This window comes from Pyxicephalus adspersus, chromosome 8, assembly GCF_032062135.1.
Source record: "Pyxicephalus adspersus chromosome 8, UCB_Pads_2.0, whole genome shotgun sequence".
NCBI lineage: Eukaryota > Metazoa > Chordata > Amphibia > Anura > Pyxicephalidae > Pyxicephalus > Pyxicephalus adspersus.
In genome coordinates, this window is record NC_092865.1 from 55,797,333 (window position 1) to 55,820,171 (window position 22,839).

At 40.1% G+C, this 22,839-nt stretch overlaps 1 protein-coding gene across 1 annotated transcript in view; it reads left to right on the forward strand.

The window, feature by feature from the left end:
* Positions 1-12,733: 12,733 nt before the first annotated feature.
* FRMD4B (FERM domain containing 4B) overlaps positions 12,734-22,839 on the forward strand; it is a 155,019-nt gene continuing 144,913 nt past the window's right edge. The window contains exon 1 of the mRNA XM_072420777.1: positions 12,734-12,898. The gene's annotated coding sequence lies outside the window, so the exon portion shown is untranslated. The remainder of the gene's footprint in view (positions 12,899-22,839) is intronic.

Sequence of the window (22,839 nt, forward strand, 5' to 3'; positions counted from 1 at the left end):
ACACTTCCAAAGGCTTTCAAAGCAGTTTTAAAGATTTTTTAATTGGTTGAAAGACATTTAGGAAGCGGCTGTACAAACAATTTTTGTGTTTCCACTTCCTATGCCTCTTCATTTCCTGTGCAAGAAAACTGAAAAACACTGGACAAACGCTCCTATCTAGATTTTTGGGCTTTTTATAGATGCTTTGAACAATCACCTGCAATCGCCAGATTTAAAAGTGGAAGTAAATCCTGAAATGCTCACCTGTCCCCGTTCTATTACATAGCAACAGCAGCTTCTTTTTCTTCTTTATTTGCAGTTTTTGGCGCTTTTGATTGGCCAGGCTGGGAGGGTATAACTCCCATGCAGGTGCATTGAAATGGGATAACCGCCCTGTGAACTGACTGCCCATGTGCTATGGAACCTTAGGTAAGAGACATCAACATTCCTTTAAATATATATATATTTATATAAAATATAAAATAATAAAATATTTTAACCATTTGAATAAAAGCTGATTGTTTTGTTCACAGTTTGTTCACAGAATATATACTTGATCTGAAGAGTGTTCTATATATTTGTTCAGAATATCTTCAACATACACCATTTTATCCATGATTATTCCCAACATTATGACTTTGACAAATGTTTCTCGTTAATTTTATTAAAAACCATAAAACGCAGGATAAATATTTTTACAGGCAAATGAAATTTACTCAGTGCTACAGAAGGTGTCAAGGGAGATTTAACTGCCTGGTGAATATTTATAAAGGCAATAGAAGAAATTAGGACTCAAATGGTGAAAGGCAGATGAGTGGGGGCGGCTGTAATACCCAGGACAACCAATCACATTTCAGATGTCATTTTATCATTGTAGATTAGTAAATTATTGTAAAGAATATCCAATGCAAAACAACACTCCAGAATCGACTCGGGTTTGGGCAACTTTTATACTTGTAGTGAAGAAAAATAGATAACTGTTTTATATTTTGTGCCTGTCCATTTTTGCAGTTGGCACCACACAAGCTTACCTTCAAAGCAATAGGCTTTAGGTCCAGTCCCATTTTCTTACTTACAAAACTTCTTAGTTTTTAGGGTAGTCAGATATAGGTCCATCATCCTCTTCCTGTACATTGTTCTTCCTCCATGACTAAGTGGCATAATAGCATGTGAATGCAGCTCAACCCAACCCAAGTACTGTGAACCCAGGATTCGTTCTGACATTCCCTCATGACAGCCTGGGCTTACAGGAAGGAGGGTTGAATGGTACCAACCTTTATTTAATTGAAGACCAAGGACATCTAGTGGTGTAGGGAAAGCATTGCATGGGAAAGCTGCAGACATAAGGTGATTATTGCAACATTTTTTACATGATTGAACAATAAACAACAATTAAATAAAAAAGCAATCTAGACTTGGCGTAATTTTTTTGCATGTTTAAATAACAAAGCATTCCTACAAAACAGCACATGGACATTAAAAGCCCCCACCAAGGGAGCAAAACTAGTCCAGCTGCTTACAGACCAGTGGAGAATCACTGAATCACTTAATACACATTATCAATTAGCAAAGTGTCTCCCTGCAGACTGCTCGGCATATCAGGCAATGATGCTGTGGCCCCTTGTTGTCAATGGCTCCCTTGCAGGCCCTGTAAATCATTTTTATATGAGAAGTGTCTAATTTACAAGTCTCATCATATAAACTACAGACATATAAATTATCTCACAGACAATGGCAGTGATAACAATAACTACAGATTGTAGATTTATATACATTGTTGCCATTTGTGTTTGGTGTCAGAATTATTGGCTGCTGTTAAGCAAAGCATTGATTTATTTGTAAGGTCACAGCATGGAAAAAATCAATAACAGTGGCATTCCCTATTGAATTTAAAATGTCACTTTTATCTCGCTCTAGGACAGTTGCATTCCTAGAAGATTTTATATATATTACTGTATTGGTATCTGTTTTATTCTTTTAGGACAGACCAACCAAAAGTGTTTTGTTTTTTTGCATTGGAATACATTACCCACTACTCCTTTTTTACAAGTATTAGGAAAGCCAAATAAGTCTGACTGGCCATCACTGTGAAAAAATTACCAAGATTTTTTAGGAGCAATTTTTTGCTCATGCCAGGAGGGTCTAGCTTGGATGCAATGACACCAGACACATTCCAGGTGCAGGGGCACCATAGACTATGGGGAATATAAAAAGCTGGTGGTTTTTACAACCTGCTGGGATCCTTACAACTCCAAATAGTTATCATTCAAAATTCTTGTCTCTTTCCACTTTTGGTAACTTTTTCAGTATAGGAACCACAAACCCACAGTTTGCCTAAATACTGTTAGCAGAGATGGTGCTTGCCAGTCTGCACAAGCACTGTGACTCCTGTATTCCATTTGCTCAAAGCAGGCACCTTTGTTCTTCCCCGGGCACATGTGAGGCTATTTTATTTCTGATTGGCCAGGTTGTGCTAGGATTTAGGGGGCTTTTCAGATACATGGCATAAAATTGCACAATTTACCCCGGGTGCAGAGCAAACTGCTGCTGTATGGCCAGAAGAGGAAAGGACACTGCGGTCAACCTTTTATATATATATATATATATATATATATGTGTGTGTGTGTGTGTGTGTGTGTGTGTGAAAATCTTGAAAGAACAACCACTCAGGCAAAAGTAACATGCCACTTTTGGGAACCGTTCCACAATCTGCTGCATCCATGTGGAAAAAAGATTGCCAACCTTTACAATGCCAAGAGCTGAGGCTAAGACCATGGTTGAGCCCACTGAATGCTGTTGCTCACCATGGATATGAAATGGCCCTTAGGCACAAATTCTGCAATGTAATGGCCTCTGAACGTTACTGAGGTTACACCATGCCATGTGGGGTTGGGGGCTTACTAACAGTCAGAGACACATCTATTGGTGACAAGCTAACTTTACAATGAATCTCTAACAATTCTGGATAGATCAGGGAACAAATAGAACTTCTGTCTAGTTTTCATTGCTGTGTCCCCACTGGGGAGATCTTTTTTCCATATTGGTATAATTTGCCATGTAAGATATAAACTGAAGAAAAAAACAACATTTTACAGCTGTTACCCCAACAGGGGATGGTAATGGAGACATCTGTTTTTGTGACGGGTGATTAGACATTTGTAGAGGATCTCTTTTTACTTTTTTTATATCTGCAATATAGGAAGTAAAGGGAAATCTTTCCAAATGGACAAAAATATAGCGCTGGTTTCAGCTCATCTCTTCTCCGTCTTCAATATTTGATATATATTCATTTTAAAGAGGAATGTCCACCTATCCTTCCTGATCTTCTTCACCGATACCACAATGAAGTGCCGCCATATTTTCTACACCCACCTTTACATACCGCTCGTGTCATCCATCTTGTGAATGTGCACCCAGCTCCATAGCCAGGAAATTGTTTCTTCTGCACAACCATATACAGCTCAGGGGTAGAACAGGAACTCCTTCTGGGATATACAGCATGAGGTTGGCATTCCAGGAGCCTGTGGGCACTTCACCTGGTTTTATTCTTGCCTAGGTGACAAATAATGTGGAAAAGCAACAATGACCCACAAAAAATATGTTATTAAATATAACATTGTACATTAGATTAGATTAGTTCATTATTTGATTTGGAAAGGCTGACATGATACAAGTAATTATACAGTGACCTAGAGGCCACCAGCAATCCTTACTGATATATTTTATCCACTCACTTCTGAGTATATGATACTCATTTATTCATGAAGGCAAAAAAGAACAAAAATAACATTTATGACAGAAATCAAACACACTCATGTTCTTTTGAAAGGTTGTTTCAGCAAATCTGTGGTTTAATGCTGAAGTCCCTTGCTGTGGAGCAACCTTTAAAAATTGCAGGAGTTAAATGCTCATCTATGTGGGATGTAAAGGGTAAGGTTAGCTGCCCTTTCCCTTGTTACCTCACAGATTGATGCTTTCCCCAAACTATGTAGTACCAATCTTCCTACATTGTAAGTTAGAATGCTGAGGGTCTGGCCAGAACATCCACTCCATGCAGCATCCTAGAATAGTCTTCTGCTCTGACCACTTCCATCATCTTCACAGGCACCTGTCAAAAATGATGGTAAATACTTCGGCTTCTGGGACCCTGATTTATTAAAGCTCTCCAAGGCTAGAGAGAATACACTTTCCACAGTGAAGCTGGATGATCCAGCAAACCTTGAATGTATCTGGTCCAGAAATGAAAACATTTGCTAACAAATAGCAAATGTCGTTTAGGTAATCCATTCCAGGTTTGCTGGAAAACCCAGATTCACTGTGGAAAGTGTATCCACTGCAGTCTTTAATAAATCAGAAAGCTTTATTAAATCAGGCCCATTGTGTGGATGTTCTGGCCAGACCCTGAGCATTCTAACTTACAATGTAGGAAGATTGGTACAACATTGTTTAGGGAAAGCATACCCCCATAGGTTCAGTGCCTGAGATCACACTACGGAGTGGCTTATGGAAGAGGCTGAAGGAGACCCAGGAATCAGGGAATATGGGAAGTGGAATAGCTTTGTTTGGTCTTCCTTACCTTGTCTTCCCAGACCAGTCTTCTTCTGAGTTCTTAGCTTGTCTTGATTGGCCTTGCCAGGATGAATGTCCATGCCTGGACAATTATTTATCTCATCATTTTCCACAATTGCACACTGAGGTTATCATTCATAATTAACAATTACAATTTTTGACAAGCTTTTGTAGTTTGTCTTGGTCCATGCAGTACTGATACACAAAGGTTTAGCTAGAACTTGGCTTAATTCATCCTTTTCATTCTTTCAAATGATTCATAGTAGGGTATATTCCTTGCTGTTGTGCACCAGCTGGTCCTTGTCTTCCTTGGTATGGATAGGTATGGAAGGCCACACATTTTACTGAGCACCAGGATCAGAAGATGACTGGGCCACTCATCATCGGAGATCCCGTGCCCATCCTATTGTCTCGGACTTTGCATTCTTTCTCTGCTATAAGGGTAAGAATTTTGTCCTTGCATGGGTCTCCTGTTAAGTCCAGAGTATATGTCGCCATACTGATTATACACATCTTACTATTGGCTGGTATACTGCATAATATACATGTCTCCCCCATGGTGTTTTCATGAAGGACAATACATACTATACATATGGTGTCTGTGGTTTTGTTGTTGCAGGTACATTCCTGTTGTGCCCTCCATAGGGTGGATGTCCTGAAGAAGGACCTTGCCCTTCTTACTCCTGTCTATAGGTTCCATGCCTTTGTTGTCCTTCAAAACAGTTTGGTGAATACATGCTTGGGTCACTATTTGAAATCCCAAGTTGTTTTAACAAATTATGTAATTCATTTGTTAAATCAGAATATTTTTTAAAGTTATTTTTTCCTTTGCTTTATCTCAATTCTTTCCATCTTCTGCAGACACCTTTCAGCCACTTAGCCATGTGCACACCAGTGATAGCTGCACGTCATTGCTCAGTTTCTTGATGATGATGACAATAGACCACATGTGTGTAATGTGTGTTTAAAACAGCTGCATCCATTGGAAGCCCAAGTGACAGGGTGACAACAATGGGGAAACAACTGGTAGACATACACAGAGCATTGTCACTGAATAAACAAGGAGCCCTATGGTAAGATTAGCAGTTAAGAAGACAAATACTTAAAAAAAAATTACTTTGCTATTACCATAGAAGATTTCTGTGATAGGGCTTCAATATCTTTTATTATTTAATGTTATGCTCATATAGAGCTATGTACAGTAGACACTGAATTGGTTAATTATCTAAATTTACATTATCATTATGGTGAGCTCACTTTGCATTACTCCCATCTTCATGGATGCTGCTAATTTGGGTCCTTACCATAAAGAGGATCGTAGAGCCTTTAGCCAAGCGTGGAAATGAAAAAGGCAGGGGGGGTCCTAGCAAGGGTCATTAAAGAAATATCTTGATATATACTATCAAGCAACACAATGAGGATTCTATATATTTAAGTGATACAACAGCATACTTAATAGCACCGCAGTTTAGATCAAAGAACGGTGTGCAAAGCTCCTTTTTATTATAAATAAACGGGGTATTTTGGAATTTTAAGCCCTTAATGTTTTGCTTTATTTCAAGCACCATTTATTCACTGTGCCCTTCGTCTTTTTAAAGGGAAACTTGTTTTACGGTCATGGACTGACTTATGTGGCCAAAAATGTATAAAAATAAAAGCTGCCTCTTTAGCAAGCCTAAGAACTTCCCCCAAAGCCTAATTGCTAATTAAATGCTTGTTTGTGTGCAGTTTAATGGTCCTCTTACTTACCTTCTCCATCGCTCCAATGCACGATCTACTCCCATGCAAGCAATCCCTGCAGCCTTCTTATAAGATAGCAAGCATTGCCTTCCTCCACCATAATTCTGGGGCTGTAGCATTGCACTGTAGGGGATAGAAGCCAAGTGTCCACCTGTATCAGTCAGATGAAAGAGCAATGGGTTCATTTTTAGGGTAAAGTGGAGAAAAGGTAGGTTTATATCCCCTTAGAGCAAAATAAAAACATTTAATCCTTGCAGTGGGAAGTTTTTTGGCTTGACCTGTAACAGAAGAAGTGGGAACACACAAAGACTCCAAGGTGGACAGATTTTGGAATATTTACTTGCTTATCTCATTGAGTATCCAAATGTTTCATTTTTGGGTTGACAAACCCTTTAGGCAGAATTGACTTCCTAAAACTTAGCTGTATACAATGCTACCTCTCCCACAATTACTGGAATAATGACTCTTTGATAACAAAATATTCTAACAATTAGCATACTTTATCCTAGAAAGCTGCTTATCTCTTCCTAAATGATCCCCACAAATCCCGTTTTTTTGCTGCGATCGCCTTATATAACACAATATCAATCTCTCTCTGCTGCAGTAGGCTCATTCTTCTCAGTAATAAAGGATCATACTTTATTTCTGCTCATTCCAAGTGCAGCTTATATTACATGTTCAAACTCTGGCAAGAATCTATAGCAGATTTATGATGTAATGCTGATGGATTAAGAAATTCTAGAGATTGCACATGAAGCTATTGTGTAAGATGGGGTAATGTCCGTGCAATGGGCAAAATTCCAATGATGAAAAGACGTTCCATCTGGCTGTTGAAAAATTTACATTGTGGTGGTAGGGGGTCTTGGTTGTGGAAGTGGTCCCCATGCAATATCTTCCTTACCCTGACCAATGTGGCCATTCCTCCCAGCCTGGAGTTATTTGTCTTTGTGGTCTATGCCCCATCATCTACCCAGCTCTTTTCTGCTGCCAGGACAATAGCTGCTGGTATGCCAAAAATCCAGTGTTCTCTTTTCTGTATAGAGCCGACAACATAATGCCCCTCATGCACTAAAATCCCATACTGTACAATCAGCACTGCATGAGTTTTCCTCTCTTGAACTACTGAACACATCCACCTTGGGGAGATGGGGAGAGGAAGAGGTGTAGAGCTGCAGGAGAGAACTGGGCAGGTCTCCCAATACTCAGATTTGGATGTGTGCCACAGAACTGATCGCAATAATAGTGTGTCTGTCTTATATCAATATTCTCAGTTGACTTGACATTTATTATTCTTATCAATGACAAACTGCTTGCAGTAATTTTTACCAAGATTGAACATCATTCTGCTATGTGCATGGCTGTGTAGGGCTACTTCACATGGGCGGTGTTGTTGCAGCTTCCTGTGGGGTAAACTGTGCCCATTGTCAAGCGGCTTATCACCCCCAGCCACCCAAAGAGGATGAATGGGCCAAGTACTAAGCAGTCTCATACTGCCTGATGTTCAAGCTCTTGCTAGTTCTGCCTGACCATAGTGTTTGGGGTTGGCGAGCGACTGGCAAAGTTCCAGCCACCAAGGAATTGCTGCTTCTACTGCCCATGTTAACAAACTCTCCTGATCATGTGTTGCATAACCCTTAAGCCACGTACAAATGTCTAATAACTGTCATCATCAAACTATCATTAGCACCAGAACAAATAAGCTCTGTACAGACAGCACTGTTCTGTTCAAAGAGAGGGGTCAAGCAGCGGGCACCCCGACGCATCCACCACATTTGGCAGCAACACTTCTAATTGGAGTGACTCAATACAATAAACAGAATACTAATATGTCATGATAAACTTTGTGGACAGGCTGGTACAGTGTGGTGCCGATACAACAGATATCAAATATTTCTAACGTTTACAAACTAAAAAAAGTTTTTTGAAGGAGAAGAGAGAACTCTGATAAACCATGATCAAGGCACCCTGTATGACGCAGAGAGTTGTGTTGATGTAATGATTTCAGCAATTCTCTCTGCGTCATTGTGCAGTACCCAGCACTGAGGAAGATCCAAAAGGAAAGCAAACCCTGGGCATCACCTGGACCTTCTGGAAAAAGGAAATAATATTGACGGGGTAACATGATTGGGGTTGGCACAGGGGATATTCTCAGTGCTGCTGAACTCCTCCAACACCATTTTATCCATTACTGCCTGCATGCATTCACTCCAGGGCCACACATTGATTCTTTGGACCATTCATGCTCAAGTGTGTCACCAAAGCTATGAGACTGAAGAGTTGTTATATCCAGGGAAGAAGAGTTCACATTAAGTTGCCTTAGAATAGTACTTGATATCTATAATGGGAAGAAACAAAGAGCAGATTTTTTAAAGGCAATATTCAAAACAATGTGTTTTTGTTTTTTGGTGAGAAATGGACTCCTGACTTAACAGTCCGCCTGTGCTATACAATGAAAACTTAACAATGTGATATTATATAATAAGGGAAAATGAAGCATATAGCAAAACACAACATAGTCCTTGTGTGTGTTTTTTTTTTTTGTCTCCCCAACGCGTTTCGCCTATTGGCTTCTTCAAGGGATGTTTTTGAAGACTAATATTGTATTCTGAAGATGGATGAAATGCAGAAACAACTTTGTTATGTGAGGATTTAAGTACTCGTATGATGTTAAAATAGTTACTGATTAAGGATTGAGACCAAATAAGGTGATCTTCCAAGGAAGTGGGATTTTAGAGTGTAATTTACTTTGTAGATGGTAGATGTGTAAGTTGTCCAGTTTAAAGGGACTGGTTTGCTTCCCAAGAGTTTTTTTTTAGGAGGTAGTTTGATAGGTAATCTGATATTTTTTTCAGTGTTTTGGGGTTTAATTTGCATCTATATGGTTGGCTTATCCCAGGGGGTGGATGACTTGGATACAGAAATTCCTGTTGGATGATTGCCATACATATTGAGGCAATACATATTGAATGTCATCAAAGCTCCTTGTTGTCCCCACCCGGGGCTTATGAGAAAAAGTGGAAAAAGTTGTCACCCCACAACAGGAGCTGTTAGCCAAGAACCATTATGGCAGGATTTAAAAATTAAAAAACAGCTTTTGTTTCTGTACTCTTTCATGCCAGGGACGCTTTTAAATAAAGTGGAGCTTAGGGCAAACATAGCCCAAATGCACAGCATTCCAGCTTCTCCTGCCATGCTGCCAGCTAGGGCAATTACCCAGTATGCCCTTTCCTAAAACCAGCCGCGCCTTTGATAAATGTGACTGAGAACAAATGACCAAATACAAAAGATAAGCACATTCAATAATTGGTTCATGGAACTGCATGGATCACTCCCACCACAGCACATAAATCCACCTCTATATATATATAAAATACAAATAAAAAAAGATGCTGAGTGACAAATTTCACCCCATTTTCTGGCACCTAAAAACAGGTGAATGCAATATGTCCATCCAGTTTTGAGATTCACACAGCACAGCACTATCTTTGCAAATGAGGGAGTTGTAGTTGCTCAGCATACGCTGTGAATTTTACGTTTTTTATTAATAATACAATTGATATCAATTAATCTTTGCAATCTTCTAAAATTATTTATTACTTGGTATCATCAATTTATATATATTCAGTCAGGATTTCATTTATTACCTTTTCATCTAATTGGAACATTGATCATGATATAAAGATTGGATTCAGTTTTAATACCATGGTTTACCAATCAGCAATGAAAAAACAATAAGAATAAAAATACACCGGACCGATTTTCCATCAGCATTCTGTTCAAAAATTGATCCTGATCACTTTGATCAATTTAATAATGTCAGTGACTAAATGATTGCTGTTCCTATAGAGGAGAGCACAACAGAGTGCTGCTTGTCATCTCTTCTCCATAGGACAGAAGAGATTAATTCATCTGTCACTGGAAGCAATCACAAAATTTCATTTGCAGCGCTAATCATCTGACAGCTATTGGACCTCTGTATGGCTGGCTTAATATAAAGAGGTCTTGTCCCACCTCATCCTGTGATTGGACAATAAAAGGAGAAGCAGTAGTCTGATGAGCTCATCTCTCTGTCACATGTTACACATATTTATTCCATATATGTATTTCCCTAAAGCCCAATTTACATAAAAGACACCACCACGTCCCAGTGACTGCACCCTGTCAGTGGCCTGTGACCTGGACAATGGTATTTTTCTCTTTTTTGCGTACTCCATAGAATCTTCATCTTGCCGTACAGGAGAAACCTGTTCATTCTGAATAATTGTCGTCCTCTGTGACCTGTGAACGTGTTCATATCTTGTCAGCCTCATGCACCTGAAAAGACCTTATGGTAACAGTAATATTTTACCAGTAAAGGTCAGTGCCTAGAGGTATGTGGCCAAAGCACAAAGCTGGTAGACAGACAATTCAGATTAGTAGGTGTACAGTTGCCTGCACTGCAATTACCTGTGTAGTGATCATTACCAGCACTTTATTGTACGGGCAATTCTGTGACTCTATTCTTTTGTCTGTATTTAATTATCATAGGCATCATGTCATCATAGGCAAGAAAAAAATGTTATATTTTAAATTAATTTCTGAAGAAAATAAAAAATGAATCGAAAGGGCATCTAAGAACTGTAAATCTGGAGAAACTTTCAGCTGTTACAGAACATTGTAAGGAGAGCAGAAGGATGACCCCCTCATTATGCTGCTGCTGATCCTTCACTGTCCAATCACAGACAGGGGGAGGAGACCAGGCATTATACCAGGAGAGAAAGATTAAATTATATATATTAGGATATAGGGGGGCTGACTCTGTTCTCTTATGGTGTAATTTTGAATTTATTTCTGTCCCTTTAATGGAGATTTGGTCCCTCTGTTTGTCCTGGTAGCTGCTGTGATGGTATTAAAATAAGAAAAGTTCCAAAAAGTTGTCATTGGAACAGGAATAGAGGGAAATATTGAACTAGGGGCTCACTCCTTACTTTAGGGAGATCTCCTCTCACTTCCAGTTTTGTCTACAGGACCAATGAGGGGGAAATTTTCTAAGTGGAGCTCGGCATTACCGATTGGCTCTTTGTGCTGCTTTCTCCTTTTACACTCCAACCCTGCAAAAGGCTGATACCAGGTAAAATCTAAATACTTATAATGCTTGTAAAAAATACATTTGAAAATATAGTTGATGAGTTTATCGCTGCATCACTTTGCATGTTTTATATTTGCCTGGAGTTCAGATTTCATAAATGCTAGGAAAAAAAATACAGTTTTGGAGTCCATAGATTTGCTTAGCAGCAGCGGCATAGTGATGGGGTCATCCTTCTGCTCCCCTAAAATCTGTAACAGTGGAATGTTTCTCCATCAATGCAGTCTTGTAATGGTAAGTTGATCCTTATTATAAAGAAGCAGAATAAAGAAAAAAACTGAAACAACTGAATTCAATGCATTCTTCAGGCTGTTCAAATATGGATCTCCTGTACCTTGGGGTGTATTTATAAAGCAGTGAATCTGACATTCACCAATCTATGATGGAGGACCCATCACTGCCATGAAAATCAGATTCAGTGGTGGACATAGCCAACAATGGGTCCCTGACCAGAACTGACATGTAGCACCCCCCACAGAACCGGGGGCTCCAGCAAGGGCCCCTTGTTGGGAGGGTACTGGGCCCTTGTGCAACAGCACACTTTGCACCCCTCTCCATGCCATAAAATTTGCTTATTCACTACATAGAGCAGCGCACAACCTCTGACCACACTGTCTTGCGTGTAAATGAATAGCCTACACAAATCCACGCTACAGTAATTTATATAGGCGGGAGAGAAAACACCTGATGTGATAGAAGACTAACTGCACTTTCAGAATCAGTTTGTAAATAAGCTTAAAAATCAACAAAAAATTTGTTCTAAATTGTTCTCATTGCTGTATAGAAAAAAAAGACATTCTTTTATATCATTCGACCGTCTCTTGTAATGCGTAGGCAGTCTCTTGCACCATGCAGCAGTCTCTTGCACCATGCAGCAGTCTCTTGTTGTGCCAATGACAGCAGTCTCATGCAACATGCCTGCTCTCACCAAACCCCACGGGAGCCTTTTGCAACAAGACAAAACTCATTGGGTTTTAAGCAAGCACAATGGCCAAGGGTTGGGTAGCCAAATGGGTCCAAGCCCCCGGTGCTGGTCTACAAACCGACGCAGGGTTCCAACATAGACTGCAGCGGCGGTGGCGGTGGGATTAATGGGGGATTCTCTCATTTAAGAGGGAGGGTCTACAAGGAAGGGGCATCCCCTTGTCACACACAGGCAGGGATTGTATTGCGGTCCCTGAGACAGGAGCTGGTGTGACAGGCGGCTCTCCCCATGCAGCAGCTGAGAGGGGAGGAGAGAGAAGTGTGGCTTTGTGTAGTAGAGACAGAAAGAGCATTTGAGGGAATAATAAGGACTTGGCTTGCAGAGGCGTGGTGCATGAAGTGTAGTGTAAGGGATACACACAGCCTGCCTGGTGAGCCTCAACCACTCCAACCCTGCAGTCACCCACATGGCCAGCCGCAGAGCCCTAACCTACCTGTGAATGAAAGCGCCCCAGTCATAACCGACCGCCGGAGGAGCTGCTCCACAACAAAGGGGAAGAGGTAGGGACCCCCTTTTATTTTTCTTATATTTTGCTCCAGCAAAAGGGGTACAGATAGCTCTTCAAAACAGGAACATGGCACTAAGTTACATGTATTGGAGATAAAAGAATAACAGCAAGTGTTGGCCATCATTAAATATATACAATATATATTATAATGTGTCTGTCATTTGCAACTCCTAATATATATTAATAAAATATAATATTAAAAATTGCAATAATAATTAAGCATGTACTTTATTATATTAACCTTTAAACAATGTTATATTTTGCAAAATAGAAATAAATACATAGATGATAAAAAGAGGGAGAGACAATTATATTGTGATAGAAAGATAAATGTATTTATATATATGTGTATAATATTTAATAAAAATACACAACAAATGATGCTGCTATATAAAAGGAATAATAACAATGAATAACAACCAGCAGCAAATATTGATACATGTGCATGTGTTGATTGCCTATACATCCTATACCCCCCTCTCCCCACCACACTGTGCTGTAGTTACATTGTGTTTGATGGATGGGTTGTTCAGGATAATCCTTGTAGTATAATCACCCTGGGACTGCCATAGGGTCACCACTCCAGTGATGCCCATTGTTTGCAGCCCCTGGGGCTCTTCTCTGCAGCTTGCACACTCACTGGCACTGCAGCCTGTAATCCATGACAAGGCAGAACCATGGGCAGCGCATTGTACGCCTTGGGCAGCCTAATCACCATTATTAATGGGCAGCACAGGACCATGGCAGGGGTTCACTCACTGAGACACAATGAAACAAACACAGGATGTTGCATGGGGGACATGACCTGGCTTCCTGCACAAAACATATATACAGCAACATGTATGGAGTGTTTGAATGTGATTGCTGGATGATTTGTTGTATATTACTATTAATATGTAGGTTTTATACATTGTTACATAAATCCATCTGATGATCATTATTATATACCTTTAAAATATTAACTTATTCCAATGCTGGAAGGGTTGTGCTGTGTATTTTTTTGGTTCATTGGAAGTGTAGATCATATTAGCCGGGGACACTGTTCACACTGCAGCACAAACTCTGCGCTGAACTGCTGCGTGTTGCATGATGATTATTTTTCTTTTAGTTGTAAGGAATATTATTATTATGTTTTTATAGTGCTGACATATTACAGAGTCCATAGTTGTTTCCTTTGGGGGAGCTCATAATCTAATATCAATATTATTATTATTATTATTATTATTAAACAGGATTTATATAGCATCAACATATTAAGCAGCGCTGTACATTAAATAGAGGTTGCAAATGACAGACAGATACAGACAGTGACACAGGAGGAGAGGACTGTGCCCCAAAGAGCTTACAATCTAGGAGGATATATCATAGCCATATGACATTTTTGCAGTCTATGGCCAATTTTTGGGGAGGCCAATTGACCATCCAGTATGTTTTTTATTGTGTCCAGAGGCCACTCTGATAAATCAAACAAACTTAATCCAGGATTTGGACCTGAAATCCTAGATGTGCATGGTTTAGGTCTAGACATGAAGCCCCAGTGCCATAAGGATGGTGGTTTTGCTTTTGTTGCACTGAAGCACTGTTTGTCATTTGTGCATCCTTATATGAAAAAAGTAATATTAAAAATAAAATATATATATATTGGCAGTACTATAATGTTTCGTTAAAAAATATTAAATAATATTATATTGGGTTAATGCTATGCTACACTTGGGTATAGGGCAAATGATGACAACTTTTTGTACACGCTCCACTCCTTGTGTCATGTGATTAAGAAAAAATTATACGCTAGAACCTGCAATTTGTGGAAGCATGTGGTGTGCGTTATTTTTACAGCTTCTTTTTTAACTTTGCAAACCCACCAACATAGAAGGATGATTTTATGTTTTCTTGAACTGTAACTCTGATTCCACTTAGCATCCCAGGGCTGCTATCAGGAGGGTACAAGGAGAACTTCCATAAGGGGCCCCAATCAAAACAGCTTAAACTTTGCAATGCTGAAACTCTTAGACATGGAGAAGGGGGGCCCAAAAAGTTTACCTAGTATAGGGCCCATAAAATTCTGACGGTGGTCCTGCCAGTATCGCTCTCGTTCTCTTAGTAAGTTTTGCTGTAAATGCCCAGAAGTGGCCAGAAGAAGAAAAAATATAAGAATGACAACTGCAAGGTATATTGCTGTCCCTACACCCCTATGCATCGACCCACAAGTGGCAAAATAGTAAATATTGCCATGGCTCTATTTTGGCATTGGCACAACTTGGGGCCAGGATCTGGGCCGCAGTGGACTTTGTCGCTATAGGGAAAGTTTTTGTCATGTAGACACCTGAGGTTTTTAGTGGTTAGGGTTATTGTTAGGGTGAGGGATTATGGTTCGGGTCAAAAGGGGTCCAAACCATAGAGTTCTAACCAAACCAAAGTTTGCTATAGTAGACTTTAGCACTAGAGGGAGAGATTTTGTCCCATGGGCACCTGAGGTTCTTAAGGGTAATTTTTGGGTTGAAATTAGGGTAAGGATTATGGGTAGGGGTTAAAGGGGTTGGGTTTTTTGGCTCAGAATCACACCTATGTCTGTTTGCTATGCCCAGTATCCAGCTTTGCATTAACTTTCAATTAGCAACTAATGCACCCCCTGCCAAAACCACACTGGACCCTATTTATCGTAACACAAGGCAAGGGTAAAGCAATGTCGTGAATCAAACCAAATATAAACCCAAATGCAATGAGAATACAGGATACCCCTTTCTTCATGTGTGCCTCATAGTAAAAAAAAGTGGATAGGGACAGCAATAGAATAAAAAAGTTGAAGCTGACAAATAGTAATAAAATTACAAAAATACCAAAAAAAAACCATACCCTTTAAAAAAAAAGATATTGTTTTAGGCAAATTTATCCCTAAACCGCTCAGAAAGTGGACCCTTTATAAATATGTTTATTAACAATTCACCTTATCTTTACTCAAAATGTATTTTTCTTTATGGATTCAATTAGAAAAATGTATGAATCTTTGGAAAAGTTGATTTGTGCATTTTCTAATTAAATCCAATGTGGAAAATGTGGACATTTTGGTGAATCTTGAGTGAAAACATTTAAAAAAAGTTTCTGCTTAGCCAATCAAGTCATTGGCTTACAAATGTGGATTATGGAAGGAAAAGGTCCATTTAACAGTGTTGGATGTTTTTGAAATATAGTTATACCACCAACCACCCCCCCCCCATCCTACATACACACACCCTGCGCTCTTTTGGCACTGAATCTGCGTTATTTTTGTCACTTTTTCTGGTGGGTTTTGGGGTTGTAGAGACTTAATTAGAGATTGTGAATGAGCTGTGACTGCAGACTGGAGGTAGTCGGTGCTCGGAGAGGCTGTGACTAGCACTGCAGTGTGAATAATAGGAACGTTAGAGGTCACAGGTAAAGTCGGTATTGGCGCCAATGCATTAATTAATGCCAATGCAGTAGCTCCTCTGATGACGCCATGGAGGACAAGGGGTTAAAAAGATTAATTTGAATGCCATGGAGAGTTTTGTGGCGGTTCTCCACTATACAGCGCACTGTCCGCCTGTGATATATTTGCTGCTGCTTGTCAGCAAAATTGAATAAATCACTTTTTTATTTCAATTTGTCCAAAACGCTTTGTCTGCATCTCCATACAGTCTGATCAGTCATTGCGTCCGCATGGCAGAAAATTGTTGTGAGTTGTTGAATAGACTGCGGCTGTCTGAGCCCTTAAGTAGCTACATTTATCATTTCCTTTAATGTAGAAGCCAAGAAGCCAACACAAGCTCAGGAGTACCGCCATTGCATTGATTTAAAGGGCCAATCCACTAAAAAAATTAGTTTAACCATCTCACGATTATAAAATGGTATTTAGCTGAAATATTCAGCAATTTTTAGTCGGATGGCTACTTTGGGAAAAGTGTCACTTTATGAAGAAAGAGGGTGATTGCCATATTTATAAGGTGGAGATGAGCCTGATCAGCACTTTATGGTTCACCATGGCTCTTTTAAAGTGCAGAATGCCAGGGGCAACAATGAAGATCAGTGGCCACCACATTTGCCACCATTACTCTAAAGTGGTGATCCGTGGACGCAATGATGGCTGCCGATTTGGCGATCGTAGTTAGAAAACGTGGTGATCAGTCAAGTGAATGGAGCTTTTTATTGGAATCACTTTTGGGTAACCACAAAATCATTGACCACCACCCTAAAAAAAATCCAGTTGCCCTTTTTTAAATATGGGGCTAACAAGTGCTGATCAGAAAAAAAATGTAGCAATTTCCCATGGACACTTTTTTATAAATATGGTATTCAGAGTTAATCATTAAAAAGCAAGCCATGCAATACTAATGGATACGCAAGAAATGTGCAAATGCGCAATACACAGACCGCAGGGTAATAAAGATGTCGGGTATATCCTCTCAGGGTTATTAAGTTCCAAAAACACAAAACCAACTAAAATGATGTATCAATTCTTATAAAGCAAAGGTAACATGAAAATGATCCAGCTGAAAACGTTACACAGCATTTATGTCTGCAAATTAACTCCCAGTGGAAATTGCCCCATGGAGAGCCCTTGGCACCGTGCTCCTTCCCTACACTGGTTAATACACCTACACCATGGTGCAGTAGACCCGCCCTGCTGGGCAGCCCTGGGAATTGACAGGAGTGTTTTGTATTCGCAGGTTGCCCATGCATCATTACTTATTCACGTCGATTGTCTGCACGCATTATTCAGGCCATTTATCTTTCCCGGCCTGGTAATGTACAAGGCGTGGATTATATGAGTTCAATAATAGACATTACAGGGGGTCTGTCCTGCTGTGTTTATGAAATGCAGTTTTCAAGTGTAATTATATTTCACATCAGGGCAATTTCAGTCTTTTTCTTGTGCAGCACAGTGCAGACAATGTGTTGGTTAAAGCCCACTCTCCCTATGGGTAATGACAGAGTAGGAGACAGGATTTAAGTAACTAGAAGCCTTTAACTTGCATGGACGGAAACAGGAAACGTTTCCCTTTGTATCTATTTTGATCTCTGTAGTTTTTTTTTTTTTTTGTGCTTTTGGGTTTTTTTGTGTGTAGGGTTTATGTCTATGAAGGAGAAGGACATTATATTTTAGTGACCGCACATTTTGCAATATATCTTGAAAATCAATCAAGGATGTGACTATTTAAAATTTGTTACATCTTCTTCATTTTGTTTATTTTTGTATTCATTTTATTTTATTAGATGTAAGGGTTTGTAGTGGGTTATATGCCTACTGCGGAAAGCTGAAGTTACATCTCTCTATATTTTGCTTTCATCGGTTCCTCCTTTCCATCAACATGCTAATGGAAATCTCTTTTCCATGATTAATTGTTATATTCTCTGCCTTGGATAACTGTGGTGTGTGCACTTTTTGCAGAATGATCAGTCCAGGGGGGAAATGTTTGCCTATCTGCCTCTATCCCTTGTGTGGCTCGCAGGTCTGTTGTGGTGAGGCATCAGGAGCTGTTGGAGATGTGACACTAATTTTAAAGATTAAATATGTATTCTCAACATGATGTACACACATTCCCCTTAAAAATGAATCTTCCTCTGATGAAGTGAAGTAAAACCTGCGAAACGCGTGTGGATTTTTCTTAGACACTAATAGAATATGAAGATAGGAGTCATATTAATTATTAAAAGTAAATAGAATAGAAGATGCAAATAGCTATGGAATCTCTTCAATCTATAATCATTGGATTTTTTGAGTAAATGTGAATAAAAATGACAGTTTTTTTGTTTTTAATTTAAAAAAGCCTACTGCTAAAATGTTATTTGAATTACTATCACTTAGTACAGAATTGTAACGTATAACTGCAATGTGGTGAATACTATGTTTTATATATAGGTCCAATAACTAATGGAATTGTTACATAAAGTTTTTCTGTTTTTGTTATGTACACTATTTGGGAACTTTTCTTGACCTTTTTACCCTTGGGAAACCCTTGGATATATGTTTGGGTTTTGGGAATGCCCTGATAGAACCAATTTATTAGGAGTCAATGGGAAAAAAAGGTGGTGGATAGAATGCCACCCTTATGGACATCTTAAAGATCAGTAGAGCCATGCAGGTAGCTCCCGTCACATGGCTTTGGCCCCAGAACTATGCCAGGATGATCAAAGTTTAAGAAACCCCTAACTAAATCTGGAGGAACCCAGGAAGAAGATGGATGCCCTAGAGGAACCCTTGCAATAAATATCACATCTTGGGGAATCCCTTTTAATATAAATAGAGTTAGTAGGAAAAATTACCCCTAATGTTTGTTGGCAGAATGCCTCCTAAAAATATTTCTGGTGCCATATCACTGACTGTGCCATATGGTGTTGGTCCAGGGATCATCAAAAAATGGCCAATAAGCCACAGGTCAAGGAACCTCTACAAAGCTCTAGAGGAACCCCAGAATTCCACAGAATCCTGGTTTGGAATGGCGAATTTAGACCCAGTGACATCTTTTATGGGGGCAAATGAGTGGGGCCCATGAGTAGGGAAGGGTTAGCATCCCTGTGAAGTTTTTATTGCTGTGTGTCCATTGGGAAGATTCATCCTTCTATTTGTCACTGAGACAGCAAGAGGGAAATCCAAAATTTTGGAGCAGTCACCAGAACGTGAGGTGAGGGTACGTCACTCAATGGAAACTCCTGTTCTGGGGAAAGCTGTTGAAAGCCCCATGAAGATTCTCAATCACTGTCATTCAAAACTGATTATTTAGGTGACAACAAGGACTGTTCTGTTCTATAGAGAGGGGTGGGGGCAGGAAGAACCAGATTTGTCACTTTGCAGGGACTACAGCAGTCATTGTTATCCATTGATCATTTAGGAATCCGGCACAGCGGTTCACTTAATGGCATCATGAGAAACCCATACGAGACACTAGTTTTTCACCGAAGACAATCACAAACATTGGTCTCAAGTGATGAAATCTCTGTGCTGACCTTAAGGAAATTTTCTCCACTATGGGAAAATTTCCTCTTAATTTCTTTTGCAGTTCTGGAACAGGAAGTGAAAAAAAATCTTCCCAATAGGACACAACATCAAAAAGAACCTAATAGGGCTTTAACCGTTTCCTTCTCTGACTACAAAATAAAAAGAAAAGTTTTGGTTATACATATATAATAAAGTACAAAAAATCATTTTCACATTTGCTTACTTTTACTTTTCAAAACTTCTTCAAAACTGAAATGAAAGTATTTTTTCTAGCTGGGCTAACATTTTATACAACAAATACACTGTGGGATTTAATTATCACTTTTGTTAGTTAGGAGAACATGTGAAATCTTTCATGCAGGGAAGGATTAAAATAGCAGATCCGGAGCTATAAGGTTGTCTGGTTTAAACCCAAGAAGAGAAAAACAGAAATGAAATATATGACAGTTTAGCACACCCTGGATTTGGTGGCTGCATTCATTTTATGTTTTCAGGCTTTCTTTGTGGGTGGTGATCCTGCCAGTAACACACCTCCTGTCCTAAGGTGACAACATACACTTGTAATGTATCGGTGGAGGAGAAGAGTTGTCATGCTAGCACAGGAAGTGTGTCTGGGCTACAGAGCAGCTCTCCCTCACCTTATCTGCATAACATGGAGGGTGGGAATTGCTTGAAAATACACTGCAAAGTGTGCAGAGCACAGGAGGGCGTTAAGTTTCTACTATTTAGTACACATATGTAAATAATAAAACAAAGCAATGCAAAAAGGGAAAGAATAGGAGAAATTAAAAAGGGCAATCAACAATATAGAATTTTCAGCAACAACGTTGTCAGCCCCCTTACAATGATGATGTCATATCTTGCCGGTTCCCGCACCCCATTGTCATGTCAGCAAACCATGCCCACTGACCAAAAAGGAGAATAGTGCTAATAGGTGGCAGGGGTGTAATGGGGCGGGCACAGGTAGGAACACCTGTGCCCGCTTTTATTTTGCAAAGGACTCTTGGGTGGTCCATGGCTCTGGCCGGTCCTTCACCCCGCGGGGTTTAGGAGAACGACCCCATGGGGGAGGGTGCACCAGCCAGAGCCACGAACCATGTCTCCTGTATAGAATTGCAGACTCAGGGCAGTGGGCGAGTTGTCTTTCTGAACCCAACCCTCCCACTCTCCCATCACAGGTCTGAGCCTGTTGTGTTCAGAAAGAGGGGGCAGGTTCTGGTATCATGACATCACTCTGGGGGAAGTTTCTTCCTCTTTGAGTGACACATAGTAAGTGGTGTAGTGGGGCGGGCATGTACCGTGCCACCTCTTCTTTTTTTACAACTACCCCCCTGGTGCTAGGTATAGGCAGACCCATGACCACTGCAGACTTTTATGCATGTCTGGAACAGAATTCGTAGGGTTGGGGGTATGGAGGAAGGATAGTTTGCTCAGAGTTGGATCATCCACAAAGCAACCCAAGGGCCCGGTGGATGCCCAGGAGGCCTTTCTTAGGTCACAGTCCCAATGTTCCTGCAGTAGACCCAGGAAATGACACAGTTGGGTGGGATTGTTCACCTCCCTGTTGCTTCACAGGTCAAAATATATTTGCAGACAGTTGGTGTCTGATGCTAGTACAGACAATGGAAATACCAAGGCTCCTTCTCTGCTTTTTGCAATCCTTATCATTGTCAATCAAAAACATGGGGGCCAAAGCTGCCGCCTTGCCTGGGGCCCCATTATGTCTTCATCCATCTCTGCGTTTGCCTAGCATTGAAGTAATTGGATGAACCATTATAGTGCAGCCCAAAACATCCCATCACAATTAACGCCATTCGAGATTTGCCTTATTGGCACAGCAGTGAAGTCTGTGGGCATTGATGAATACCCCTCCAGGGTTCAACATGAAATTTCCAGAAGCATATTTCAAGTTTTCATTTTTATGTTCCTGCCAGTGTCCACTTCAAATGTGGATGTCATATATATTTTTCTTCTATTTATAGACCAGCGATTCATTTTTGGCAGCATGAGGGACTGCAGGTCATAAGCTGTTAGTCGCATATTAAAGATGAAGAATTACATAATTACCCATCTCGGTGCAATCAATATTTCATCTGTGTAATGGCGCTCTTGTTCTTCCTTCCTGGATGATACACGATTCCAAGTAATTTTTTTTAGCAATGATCTCACAAGAAAGTGATGACACCTAGCGCTGTTGTAATCAGGTTAGACCTGCTGGCTGTGGGATGTTGGATGATGTTATATAAAAGCTGAGGGTTGCAGGTGTTGTCTCTAAAAAAAGTGCAAGTTGGCATTGTAACTATCAGAGGACAGAAATGGGTGTAAGTCCTCATTTTTGTGAGTGTTTTGCAATAAAACATGCATATATATGTGACTAGTGTGCAGTAATGCAACGTGTGGCAACAAAAAGCAACCTAAAGCAGAGTGAGTTGTCATTCATTGTTTTTGGCACTGTAAATGCACCTTACCAGTGCACTACAGCCAATACACGGGCATGCATTCCTGTGTGCTGCCTTTTTAAAGTATGCAATGTGATGTGTTGAGCAGCCAATTCAAATACATGACCAAGGTAGCTAGGATGCTTGCCTCATACTTACCATGACCCTACGAGGGGGTGCTGAGAAGTTTCTGTCTTTGCCCAGAAAGAAGAGCCAGAGTTATGAAATAACACATTTATTCAACATATTCCTCCCTTAGACTGATGCACTTGGTACAGCATAGTTGCAGCTTTTCTAGACCGTTCAAATAAAAGTTCTTTGGTTGGGCCGCAAACCAGCTCTTAGCAGCATCTTTGATGTCAGAAATGTCCTCAAAACATTGCCCCTTCAGGTGTTTCATCGAATTCCGGAACAGATAATAGTCAGAAGGTGCCAGGTCAGGTGAGTAGGGGGGATGGTGGACCAATTGGAAACCCAGGGTGTTCAATTTGGCAGCCACAAAGTTGGACGTGTGCGCAGGTGCATTGTCCTGCAAAAAAAAAA